Source organism: Carlito syrichta, unplaced genomic scaffold, assembly GCF_000164805.1.
Source record: "Carlito syrichta isolate Samal-C Ts95f unplaced genomic scaffold, Tarsius_syrichta-2.0.1 Scaffold307120, whole genome shotgun sequence".
In the NCBI taxonomy this organism is placed as follows: Eukaryota; Metazoa; Chordata; class Mammalia; order Primates; family Tarsiidae; genus Carlito; species Carlito syrichta.
The window spans coordinates 344859-358614 of NW_007251216.1; the positions used below are offsets into that span (position 1 = coordinate 344859).

The 13756-nt window shown below is 36.3% G+C and overlaps 1 pseudogene; it reads right to left on the reverse strand.

The window, feature by feature from the left end:
* Positions 1-2922: 2922 nt before the first annotated feature.
* LOC103266270 lies at positions 2923-3306 on the reverse strand (annotated as a pseudogene).
* Between the last annotated feature and the right edge of the window lie 10450 nt (positions 3307-13756).

The following is a 13756-nucleotide window of genomic DNA, read 5'->3' on the forward strand; positions in this document are numbered from 1 at the left end:
CTGCAAAGCAACAGCCTGAACAGAAATAAGACTGTGAGCCGTCAGCCTTTTTCTACCATATAAAAATGTACTGTTAGGCCGGGCTCAGTGGCTCAGCCTGTAATCCCGGCACTTTGGGAGGCCGAGGCGAGTGGATTACCTGAGTCTGCGGGTTCGAGACCCACCCAGGCAACTTGGCGACACCTCGTCTCTACAATAAATCAAAATTTAGCTGGGCGTGGTAACACGCCTGTAGTTCCAGCTACTTGGAAGGCTGAGGCGGAAGGATTGCTGAAGCCCAGCAGGTTGAGGCTGCGGTGGTCAGGAGTGTGACACTGCACTCCAGTCTGGGCGACAGAGTGAGACTCCAACTCAAAAAAAAAAAAATGACTGCTAAACACGGGAGTCAGCCTGGGGGCAAAGGACAAACACAGGGCATTGTCTTTTCATATATTGTCTGCTTTTAAAATAAAGGACACAGATAAAGCATGGAGGCCAATAAGTGAAAGAAAGCGACTCCAGGCTTATTAGTCATATCTTCAGAAGAGAAATCATTTCTCAAGATAAGATTTGGAGAGCAGCCTATTTCTGAACCCCTTGCGACTCAGATTGTAAAAGGTTGTCAAAATAGTTTGTTTCATCAGGCTGTTATGTGCAAAACGGCCATGGCACTCTCCTAGTGTATGTTAAACGAATAAAATTAAGTAATTAAGCTTTAGAGTCCTTCATATTGCATCATTTTATCTAAAAAGGAAGAAGTAACATCAGCAGCTACCATTAAGCTAAAAAACTGGGGTAAATTAAGGGGTGGAATGATTTGATAACCAATAACTAGCATCCTTCTAGCGTATTTTCATTTAATAGTTTAGCAATTCCATGACTCAGATATTGCTTTCCAATTAAGTATATTCATCAACATGGAGTCATTTTCACTCCTCTAGAGATTAAATATTGATGCCTCTTTATAGTGGGCAATGATTATTCATTTCTCTCTACATTTATGTTAACTCTATTGCATCTCAGTTATGAAAAAAAACTTTTCCCCATAAAGTTATTTTTTCTCTACCTTCTAATCATTTAAGAAATTTAATCAGTAAAGAAATTATAATCATAAAACACTTCATGGTCAATAAAAACAAACCTTCTGATCTTTAGTTTTATTTTTGGTTCAAGCCTCATTCTATTACTTCCTTTCCTTTATAATAAATGATATTAACAACACCAATTATCTTCCTTTTTATTCACCCTATTCTTCTCTCTGTATAGCTTCAAACATGGTTGGGATTGATAGTAGGCAAAATCTATACATTCCTACAGAAAAACAAGTTTAAAATCAACTAGTCAAAATAAAGTCAAGTGACTGATCTGAATAGATTAGTATATTTCAACATTTTGCTTTATTATTGCCCCTGCCAAGGAGACTTTTCTTTAATTTACTTTCCTTATTCCCCCCGTGAATTTTAACACAATATGTCTGTTTTTGTATGCTGACCCTTTTAGGGGGTCACAAACCAGTGTAATATATAAGATTTTTCTGCCACTCAAGAGCTAAATTTTGCCCCCTTTGGGAGTATAGGACCCCAATGATAATGCATGGAATAGAAAAAAAAAGTTCTCCAATATTTCCACCACAACATTTTATAAGAAACTTAACAATTGATTAGGTATCTGGTACTGTAGGTCAAAATATTTACCCGAAAAGAAAAATTTCTTTGAAGTTTTACAATTTTTACACAGTTTCACTCCATTCTATTCCAATTCAGAATATATTCATATTTTATTTGGTTTATAGTCCACTGTTTTCAAATCTTGTATTAAACTCCAGTCAAGGATGGCCATCATCAATAACAAAAAACAACAGATGCTGGAGAAGATGCGGGGAAAAGGGAATGCTTCTACACTGTTCGTGGGAGTATAACTAGTACAACCTCTGTGGAAAACAGTGTGGTGATTCCTAAAAGTTCTAAAAATTGACTTGCCATATGACTCAGCAATCCCTCTTTTGGGAATATATCCAGAGGAACTCAAATCACTCTATGAAAAAGATACCTGCACACACATGCTTATTGCAGCATTATTCACAACAGCAAAAACATGGAACCAACTGTGCAGCCCATTAAAAGAGGACTGAATTTTTTTAAAAAGTGGTACATATACTTGATAGAATATTATGCAGCCAAAAAGAAGAACAAAAATAGGAACTTTGCAGCAGCTTGAATGGATTTAAAGTCTGTAGTACTCAGTGATCGATCACAGAAACAAAGAACTGAGTACCACATGTTGTCACTCATAAGCAGACCCTGAACAACTATCATAACTCTATAAGAAAGGGATTGGCAGTAGTGGGAAACTGCCAGGAGAGACAGGGGCACACCTCATCAATAAGGTACCTGATCTCCAACAAGGTAAAGTGGGGACAAAAGTGAAACCCAAACTTTGCCTGTACAATGACAATTTGTATACCTAACCCTGAATTGTACCCCACATCTTTAAAATAAAAAAAAGTAAACTCGCTCTGAAAATATGTCAGGTGTATCTTGTGACTTTTTGTACCCTGTCATTTTGTGACATATCTTCCTTTCTCATTGACATTCCAGTTCAACAATTAGTATTAGAAGGTTCATGTATACTTGATCACTCTGATAGATGACTTGAATGAGCCATGCTGATGACAGTAAAACTCAACTCAAAATAGGAGCTTCTCATCTCTCTTCTACCCAATGTCTTGTCTTCTTCCTCAAGGTAAAAAAGAAAAACAGAGGAAAAAAATACTTGCAAAATGTTGGTGCTACATGTTAAAGAAAGGCTTCACCGGATGCATGAAAAAAGAATGAGTCTGCCTGGATAGAGAATCAATAATGTCTTTGAATGTATGTCTGCTGTCGGATTCCTTTCTCTCTTTTATTTTTATTTTTGCCATTTTATTTTTGTGTACATATTGCTTTAAAAACAGTGAATTTCTAGACCAGGTTCGGGTAATTGAAAGGCCTTCATAAGTAGTTTGTATTGTCTAGACCCAAGGTATACTGCAAAAGAAGTCTGGAGCAAAATGGGAAATAATATCTTTCTAAAGACATGCTTAGAAATCCTAATCCAGTAGTTTAAGATGTTTCCTTTCTCTGGTAACAGAGTTGATTCATACCTGGCTGCTAGGCCACTGTCCACAGGTAAAGCCAAGAAAACAGGATACAGACCACCAAAAACAAGGCCAACTAATCCACCCCACGTTATGGTACAGGTTTCACAATTCAAATCACCTGTATTCAAAGGAAAACTTACAAAACTTTTGTCAACTACATTTGATGTCAAAAATGGAATCACAGCCATTGGTAAGCCAGCAGCTATATGAGCTTGTGTCACTTTCAAGGTGTGTCGATTTCTTTCTTTCTACTAGAACATTCTGCATTGCAAGATGTTATTACAACAATAAAGAACTTACCTCACAATATGTTGAAAAAGAATTCATAACTGTTCTCAACCTTGAAAATGTTATCTTGGATTTTTCATACTGCAAGGTCAATTACTGAAATGTAGTAAGTTAATAGACTATGAAATGCTGTGTGTTGTACTATACTAAACGAATTGTACTTTTCAATCACACCAGTAATACATGTTTACGGAAGAGAGATTAGAAGGAAAAGACAGAGGAATAATAATATAAAGTTCACATCATTCTCTTTCTTACTACCTAGAGATAACTGATATGAAATAACATCCTTCCAGGTCAATAATATCCTTTCAGATACTTTTAATATTTTTAATTGCTTTTTACATTAATTATATTTTTATCCCCTTGTTATAGAGTAAATTTGTCTTCCCAAAATTCTTATGTTGAAGCTTTAACCCCTGATGTGACTATATTTGGAGATGGAATCTTTAAGGATGTAATTAAGGTTCAATGAGGTCATAAGGGCAAGACCCAAATTCGTTAGGACTGGTGCATTATAAGAAAAAGAAGAGCTGCTTGACACATAGAGGAGAGTGAGACCATGTGAGGACATAGTGAGATGGCAGCTATCTGCAAGTCAGGAAGAGAAGCTGTACCAGAAACCAATCCCATAGGTACCTTGATCTTAGGATTCCATCATCCAGAGCTGGGGGAAAATAAATTTCTGTTGTTTAAGCTACCTAGTCTATTATGGCATTCTGAGCAGACTAACACAACCATGTATAAAGTCCTTTTGGGCCATTTATTTTCTATAAAAATATTTTCTTTTAATAAATATACTTCTATCATTACTAAACGTCCCCTACACATGAATGATTTCCATTCTGAGAGTGTATTCATGAGTCCAATTTGTTTGTAAATCCAACAGAGTTAGCCTAGGTACCCAACTGACACAATCAGCCAGATTGTACCAGTTGCATCACTGCTGCTTTTACGCTTGCTTCTGGACATACTGGGCTTGAAATAAAGATACTGTACTCTATACGGTACAGTAAGGTACATAAAAGCACAACCACTTGTTGCACACATATGACAATGTAAGCCAGACACATGAACTAACTTATGTGACTAGAATTGTAAATGTACATTTGCATCTCTGAAAGTTCGCAATCTGAAGGTTTATATGAAGGGGACTTGCTGTGCTTTAAATGGTGTAAACTTTTATTTTTTTCAAATAAGAAGGCAAAGAAGTGCCTTTAGCATTCAAGAATTATAAGAAAGCCCAGTTAAATAAAATTAGATTTTATTATGACTTCTAATTTATAATTAATGTTTGGCTTCAATTTAACACATTCTGCTTATCTATGTGGGTAGAATAATTATCTCTCTTAATTACTTAATTAACCTGATTTTTCATCATCCACACTGGAATTGGTAATCTTCCACACAGTTGTCTTTCTCATAACTATTAAACACCTGGATGAATATTTCATCTGTTTTAGACCCTGTAATGAAGATTTCAAGAGCCAAAACCTGACCAGGTCAGTGGCTCATGCCTATAATCCCAGCACTTTGGAAAGCTGAGCCATGAGTATTGCTTGAGCCCAGGGGTTTGAGACAAGTCTGCACAATGTAGTGAGATATTGTCTCTCTAAAAAATAAAAAAATAGTCAGGCATGGTAGTGCACAACTGTAGTTTCAGCAACTTGGGAGACTGAGGAAGGAGAATTGCTTAACCCCAGGAGTCAGAGGTTGTATGAGCCATGATCAAGCCACTGCACTCCAATCTGGGTGACAGATTGAGACTTCAACTCAAAAAGATAAATAAATAACAACAAAAAAAACACACAGCCAAATCCTATATATACTGGTGAAAAAGTAGAATAGAATTTCAATGGAATTGGATATGAAAAGAGATATTTCATTCTAGGTTGGCATCACTTCCATGCATTGCCTTTTACTTGAGATCTTATGTCTAGGTGATGTCCAAGGTTAAGTATTTGGATTCCCAAATTGGAACCTTTCTTGAAGTTTACATTCAATTTTCATAAAGGCCAATTTTCATAAGGATTGGTGTTAAGGAACTTCCAGTTTTGTTGCTCAAATCTGTAAATCTGTAGGCAAATACTTAGGCATGAATTAAGTTTCAAGTAGTTTCAGAATTGTTTCAATGTAAGGTTATAACTGGGATCTTAGAAATAATATAATCCTTATTGTATGTACCTAACCCTGAATTGTACCCCACATTTTTAAAATAAAAAAATAAGAGAAAAAAAAGAAATAGTATAATCCAAATACCACTGTTAAAACATACACCAGCTGCTGGACACAGCCCAAACTAAAATGGGTCATGGCGACTTTTTGATCTTTGAGCTGACAGGAACACTTACCCAGTAAATTCTCTTTGGTACTCAGAGGTAAAGTAAGGACACAGAGGCTCACTCATCATCTTATTTTTTATTCTAAGCATCACAATCTGCAAATTTTTAATTGAACTTTGGTCTTATTCTCAGAATCTTATTTTGTTAGTAGTGTTCATAAATTAGAATGCAGGATCTCGATTCATCATTATGCAAGCAATCCTTCAAGAAAGTCTGCACCTTTACATTTTTAAAAAAATTATGCGAATTTAAAGTCAACATTTATCCATTGTTGTCTTTCTTATCTCCATAGACTTATAAATATACCAACAATATTAATATTAAATAGAAATAAGTTTAAGAGATAATATTCATTTAGCAAAGATTTTTCATAGGACAGTTGTCATTCCTTCATCAACTACACTTAGAGGAGATGCCAGTCTTGTCAGTGTTGTGAATGACATGTCTGTACTTTATATAGCTTATCTTGATGTTAAATCACTCTAACTGGAGGGACATTCTGGTTTTTTGTTTGATTTTTAATAGCATCCTCTTCTCTAGGTCCATTCTCTCTTTAACTTTCATCAGAATTCAATTATTTAAAGCTATCGATCCTTCCTAATTTCAAAGATGGCATGCACTGTATATTCATAAATGTTAGAAAATTTTTTCTATCCACATTTACATAAGATATTGAAAGCATAAGTTACCACAATAAGATTGAGAATTTTAAACTTATCCCATAGGTGGGTAGCCTAAAATTATAATGAGGCTGCTGAAAATATTCTATTCCTCATATCCAACTACTTTCACCCCTCTCTCTCTCTCCTTCTCTTTCATACACACAGTGCTGTGTTAAATTTTGGAAAGATTATTAACTCTTCAAACAGTACTAGTGGCACTAGGAGGTTATGAAGAAGGAGGAGAAGAAGAAGAAGAAGAGGAGGAGGAGGAGGAAGAGGAAGAGGAAGAAGAAGAAGAAGAAGAAGAAGTTGTTGAAGTAAAGCAGGGCTGAGGTACAGGTAAAGAATTTTTTACAGATATTTATGTGGAGTGATCTCCTTTGCCCCCAGATGTACTTACGATTTTTTCATTTGGATTTAAGCACTTTTGTCACAATGAGCCTTGGCATGATTTTCTTAAACTTTATGCAGCCTGTGATTTACTGTGCTTATTTCATGTGTAGACTTAACGTTTTTCACTAAATTTAGAAAAATTTCAGATGCACCCAGATGGGTACATGCCCTCAGAAAAAGTTGCAGCTGATCAGTCTCAATTCATCACTCCTTTAAGGGCGTTCAGTTCTTCTCTTTTATTTTCTTAGTGCCCTGCCTTTGGAAGGTTTTGTCTGTTAAACACTTTGAGGACTGCAGGAATTTCTACTGTGTTTTTACCTTCTATTTTACCTCTCACATGATCCAGCTTGGGAAGTTCGCAAACATATTGAAAAGTAAACCAACCAAGTGCTGAGGTTCCTTGAATCTTCAGGTTTTAGATTTTCTGTTTTGGGTTTATTTGTTCGTTTACTTCAATCTGATGCGCCTGCTACTGGGTTCTCTGTTTTCTCTGTTCCCCATCAATGATCCTCTGTTTCTTTAAGCCTAGATTTCCAGAAACTAATTCACAACAGAAACTTGCAAAGAGCTCTGAAGCAAAAGCATATGCAGACTCTGAAAGGTTTCAGTACTTCTGGTCCTGGTCCTCTTTGCTTTTGTAATTACTGATAATTTAAAAAATAATAATGTTTGTAATTTATTTTGGTTTCTTAGGGTTTTTTTATTTCAAAGAAAACATAGAAATGCCCAAACTTCTCCATCCTACTCCAAAACAAAAGTCTGTGGTGCAGTTACCAATATCTAAAAGGTCCTCAAAAGATTCCAATTCTACATAAAATTCCACATCTCAAGATTCATTACATTGAGAGAGTAAATATTCTCTAAACATAAAAAAAAGAATAACTCAGACAGTTCATAACTTTTTAAATAAATATATCTGATGAAATAATTTTCTTCATTTTAGCAACTGACAGCTAAACACAAACATTCAAAGAGGGGGAATTAAATAGAAGCATGGGCAAGAAAAGATAAAGTTAAGCAAGACACAAATTAGGAGGGAAAGGATAGCTTTAGTCAATTACAAGGCAAAGGAAAAGTCTGAGCACATAAAAAAAGTATGAAGAATTATAGAATATGGAAGAAATTACCACAAAAGGGAAAAGATGTTTTGACTCCTTCGTAATTATTCTAAAACCTGTTTCTTAGCATAAATGGTCCCAATAGAAAAAAAGTATTTTATTGTCACTTCTTCATTCTTAATACAGAGTCATAACATTTTAGAATTTCCCCAAAGCAGAGATTTTTAAGGAGCATTTTTGTGGACTTCTGGGACTTGTATTGGAAGAGTTGTGGTGGTAGGCAGTTTCCATGATGGTCCTGCCGTGATCCTTGACTCCCGATACTCATGCCCTTGCCTAACTCCCCTCCACATTGGGTTTATCCAAGTAAATAATAGAATTTATAAGAAATGAAGGAGTGTGGCTTTTAAAGACAGGTCATAAAACACAACTTCCCTCTTGCTTTCTCTGGGAATGAACAATTTGCTGGAAGCCATCAGTTACATCATGAGGACACTCAAGCAGCCCTATGCAGGGGTTCACATGGCAAGGAAGAACTAAGACTACCTGCCAAAAGCCAACATCAGTGTGTCAGACATGAGCCAATGAGTGCCCTTGAAAGCAGATCCTTTAGCCTCAGTCAAGCCATCTGCAGACAGCAGCCCTGTCTGACATCTTATCTGAGAGTTTATGAGAGACATCAGACCAGAACCAACCAGCTTTATGATTGCTAACCCACAAACTGTGTGAAATCATAGCAGTTAAGTCATTATTTGCGGGGGTAATTTGTTACAGAACAGAAATAACTAATATGAATATTGCATAGGAACTCAGGAGAGAAAGACAAAAGACCAAGCACGTACATAGGAAAGCACTTCTTCTTTCAGCTTGATACTATTTCCAGTACTCCTTAAGGTGGGCTTAATATTTGTGTTCTAGGCAACTTAATAGTGTTAAAGAGAAGTCCCTCAAACACATGGATTAGATGTGATAGTCTCCTCTTCAAACGCTTAACATTTTGCTTCCTGGCCTTCTCTCCAGATTTCTCCCCTCCATGTCCCTGCCAAACTCAATAAACCTTAACAAGAAGCAACCGCGTCCCTGCAAAAGAAAAGTATATTATAATAAAAGCCTTAGTGCCAATGAAATTATTTAATAAAACATATGTTAGATTACTATCAAAATAATGAATCCAACCAAATGCAGAGGGTAAAGAGAAAGTGAACTCAGATATCTACATCATCATTGTTTATAAAATGTATAATTTCTCATTTGGTCTTTCATGCATCCATTTAGAGTAACATGAATTTTTAGCACATGGCTTGAGAACACTTGCCTCTCTTTATGCACTTCAACCCCCACCCCAGAGGCTACTGTTAATTTTTTTTTTTAAGATGTGGGGTACAATTCAGGGTTAGGTATACAGTGTTCATTATGCAGGTACCCTTGATGAGGAGGTATGCCCTTCCCTCCCCTGGCAGTTTCCCTCAGCTGCCAATACCACCTCCCCTTCCCTGATGGTTTCCTACTACCACCAATCCCATTCTCACAGTATTATGATAATTGTTCAAGGTCCACTCATGAGTGAGAACATATGGTACGCTGTTCTTTGTTTCTGTGATAGGTCACTAGTATGATAGACTCTAAATCCATTCAAGTTGCTGCAAAGTCCATATGTTTGCCCTTCCTTATGGCTGCATAATATTCCATTGTGTATATGTACCATATTTTTTTTATCCAGTCCAGCTTCAATGGGCAGCATGGTTGGTTCCGTGTTTTTACTAGTGTGAATAGAGCTGCAACAAACATGTGTGCAGGTATCGGTTACTGATAATTTTAATATCCACTCTGTCAAAGAGTCTGCTGTAGGTGTGGATTTACAAAATGTGCTATTGCACAGAAACCATTAAATGATCTTAACTACTGGAGAAATTCCTGAAGTAAAAAATATAAAAAGCCAGAGTCACTGGCAGTCACTTGATCCACTCCACAACACTAAAGGAAAGTTCACTTCTTTTTAACTTCCCTCACTCAGTTCTGGCCTTGAATTTTCTGGTCTATCATAGTATATCAGGAAGTTTGTGTTCAGATGGAAAAAGACAGAAGCAATGCAAAGCATTTACTTGAGCTGCTGTAGACATTTCAACACAGAGCACAAAAGTTTCAAGGAAGACAGTTATATAACCAATAATCCACAAATGAGGTTAGGAGACACAAGGAGGATCAAAATGAGATCTAGAAGGTAGAACTAAGAACTCAAGGGAAAATAACTTTTTATTTATTTTGAATTATTTTACTTTCCTTGGACCAATGCCTTTTGAGTTGGTACTAATGATATATCACAACTCTGTTGAGTACCATTTTAGAAAAATAAAAACTGAACTGTAGTCATTCAAAGATAACAGAAGAGAGAAAATGTGAATGACAATACTCAGTATTCTGTATAGACTTTCCAAAGAAAATTTACCATTTAGCTTTTAATGAAAATTTGTCTAAGAATATTAGTGGGCTAGGTGACAGCTGATAAAATTAGATTCTTTCATTTGTTTTCAAAACATACTGCAAGGCATAGTTCATTAGAGCTTGTATTCTTTTGATTTAAAAGAGATTTTCATTCCCAATTAAAATGCAAACATCCAGAGAAAAAATTAATAAAGAAAACTGATTAATAAATGTGTATCTCACATGCTGAATTTGATCTTTAATCTGTTCTCTTTAATAATGAAATCATAGAAGAAAAAATCAATTATAAGACGTTCTCAAGAAACAATCTTATAGATACACTCCGATTAAGATATAAATAAATGATTGCTCAATAAAAAGTTACATTTTTCATATTAACAGAGGATGAAAATATATTTAGCCTAAATACTAGCCAATGATTTGGAATCTCGTTTACCATCAAACTTTGTGAACATCCTGTAATCCCTGAAAAAATACAATAGAGATCACCTAACCCTCTTACTATGCGGAAAGCACGAAGCTGAAGAAAGGGAGATAGGACCATTACATGGATGCTGGAGAAGGAAATTTAGCAGTCATTGATTCAGGCAAGAAAAATAATAACAACAAAAAAAGACAACAAAAGCCTCAAAATTAGAAAGCATAAGAACCAGTTCAGCACCCCTTTGTTTTTCTTAGTCTTCTATACCCCATTTCTCAAAGCTCCTTCCCAGATTCGCTACTCTTTGTCTCACTGCTCTCTCTGTTAACTCCTCACCCAAAGGTCCATGGATGAGCTATGATTCCCATGTCTTTATTGTCAGTCAGAATGTTTCTTCTTTGTCCAGACCCATACATCTAATCACTTACCTACCGTGTCCAGATGGGATGCCCTAAAGGAAATTCAGACTCAGCAGGTGCAAAAGTAAATTCATCTTCCAAAGCTACATCTTATTTGGAGTTGTCCTATCTCAGCAAACGAGTGAATTATTCATCCCGTTTGCAAGGTGGAACTGTAGTAGTGAACATTGAAATGGGTTGTTTCACTCCCTATCCCCTCGCCACAAAAAGAAAAAAAAAACTAATTTGCTTTTAACATTATCTCTGAAATCTTTCTAAGCTGTGCTCTCCTTTCCTGCCGGAGACCAGCTCCAGCCGAGTTCAGGGTACCCCAAAGGTGGAGACGGCATCAGCGATTGGGGGGAAGAAGAGAGAAAGAGAGAGAGAGAGAAAGAGGCTGGACTCCAGTCTAGAGCAGAAGCGATGTGTGTGTTATTGGGAATTACAATGGGTCTTTTATACACAAAGTCAGATGTGGGAGGGGCGTCCCCCACCCCAGAAAACTTAATCCATGAAAACTTAATCAATGATTGCTTTTAAACCCTTTTCATAAGATAATCTTAAAATCCCATAACAAAGGATAACCTAATCCATGACTGACATATTCTATAAACCTTTTTCATCCTAAGCTGATTGATTTATGCCAAGTTAAACAATTCTATAGAAGCTTAAGTATTTACTTTACAAACGAAAGTGGCCCATCCCAGAATGTTTGGAATGTGGCCCAGTCCAAAGTTCACAGTGGGCTACCTGCAAGTAACCCAGCCTCATTCTTTCAACAAAATGGCTGTCTTCTAAAACTATATTCTACAATTTACACCTTCATTAAATCCTAAGATCATGACCCAGAAGCCTGTGACCAATACTAAGGCTCTTAGATGTGACACGAGTTTGAATTATAAGTTGTGTGAAAGCCAAAACTGCAGTTTGTGGAAGAATGGGAGCAATGAGCTTCTAAAGTTAGCTTGTGTTCATCCCGGTCTCAGAGTTTTTATGTTTTGAAATCACAGGAGCTTAATCTGGTTAGTGCTGAGTAGAAAGGGGGAGGAAATGGGGTCAAATAGCTCCCAAACGCATCCTAGTGGTCTCGGGGTCAATGGCCCTTCCTGATCCCTAACGCTCAGTGGGCCTCCATGGCTGGCTCCCAACACTTTCCATCTACAACATTTCTGCCATTCTTGTCCAAGCATGTTTCCTGCTGCTGGGCTCCCATAACAGCCTGCTCACTGCTCTCTCCTCTCTACTTATCATTCAACAATCTATTCTTCACAGAAAGGGCTAAAAGATCTTTTTAAAAAATTAGATATCATTCCCCTACACTCCAAATTCTCACAATGCCTTTTCATTGTTATTAATATGATGGGTAGAGTTCTTAAAATGACCGAAAGGTCTCTCACCTTCACCTTCCTTCTCAGCCTCTTCTTCTTCTTCCAAGTCCTTATAATGCCATGTTTTCTCACACCCTGTCTTCCACCCATCTGCAAAAATTTCCTACAATCATTTTGCCTAGTCACCTCCAATTGAGATCCTTTAGATCTCAACTCCAAATAGACTTTCTTCAAGAAAGTCTATTCTGAGCTCTCAGATTAGATTAATTTCCTAGTCTAGTGCCCTGCTATTTTTCCAATCATAGTGATTATCACACTTCTGTTTTCCGAATTTGTGGAATTATTTGCTTAATATCTGTTTGCCCATCCCCTTCCTATGCTATTGTTTCATGAGGGCAGGGATCATGACCTCATTCTTGACAAAAAGCTGATTGAATAAATAAGAAGTAGATGAAAAAATAAAACAAAACCAAAAATGGCAATCTACTTATTGTCCTGAGTCACAATAGAGATAAAGGTTAAATTAGTTGGGGAAATTAACATAAATTCAGTGAGAAGGAATTTTAAAAGGGGATGAGGGTGGGATATGAGCAAGACTGTTTCAAACATTTTTAAAGTTGCATCTGTTTTCCAATAATTCAAAGTTATCCCTCACTTCAGTTTTAAAATTGAATACTGTTAACTAGAAAGTTCTGCCTAAATTTAAGGTCAGTCTAATGGCTACCTTATAATTTGAGTTGGAATCCACTTACATATTTATATATAAAGTTTCCTTACATTATTCTGCTTCCCCCCCCCGCCTTTTTTTAAAAATCAGAAAAGGCACTCATTGTCTATTCATCATTTTCTTATTTTCTAGAGTTTACATAATATAATTTCTTTCATTTAAAATTACATTGGAACAAACATAACAATGCTATTAATTCAAATTATAAATCATTGTCACTCTAAACCTGATCTAATTCTTGATGTTTCAAGCGACTTTTAAATAAGATTTTATATTCTCTTTGCTATCTTTTTTGAAAGAATTTTTGAAGTATTAGTAAAATAACTGAATTTGACAATAAAAAATGTGAATAATCAAAATCAATTTCTATTTGAAATGTGAAATTGGATTATTTAACTTTAGACTTTGTTTCTGAGGTTTTTTGTTTGTTCGTTTGTTTTTTGTCAGAGTCTCATTGTTGCCTAGGCTGGAGTGCAGAGGCACAATCATGGTCACTGCTGCCTCTACCTGCTAGGCTCAGGTTATCTCCCTGCCTCAGTCTTCCAAGTAATTAGAACTACAGGCGTGTGCCACCATGCA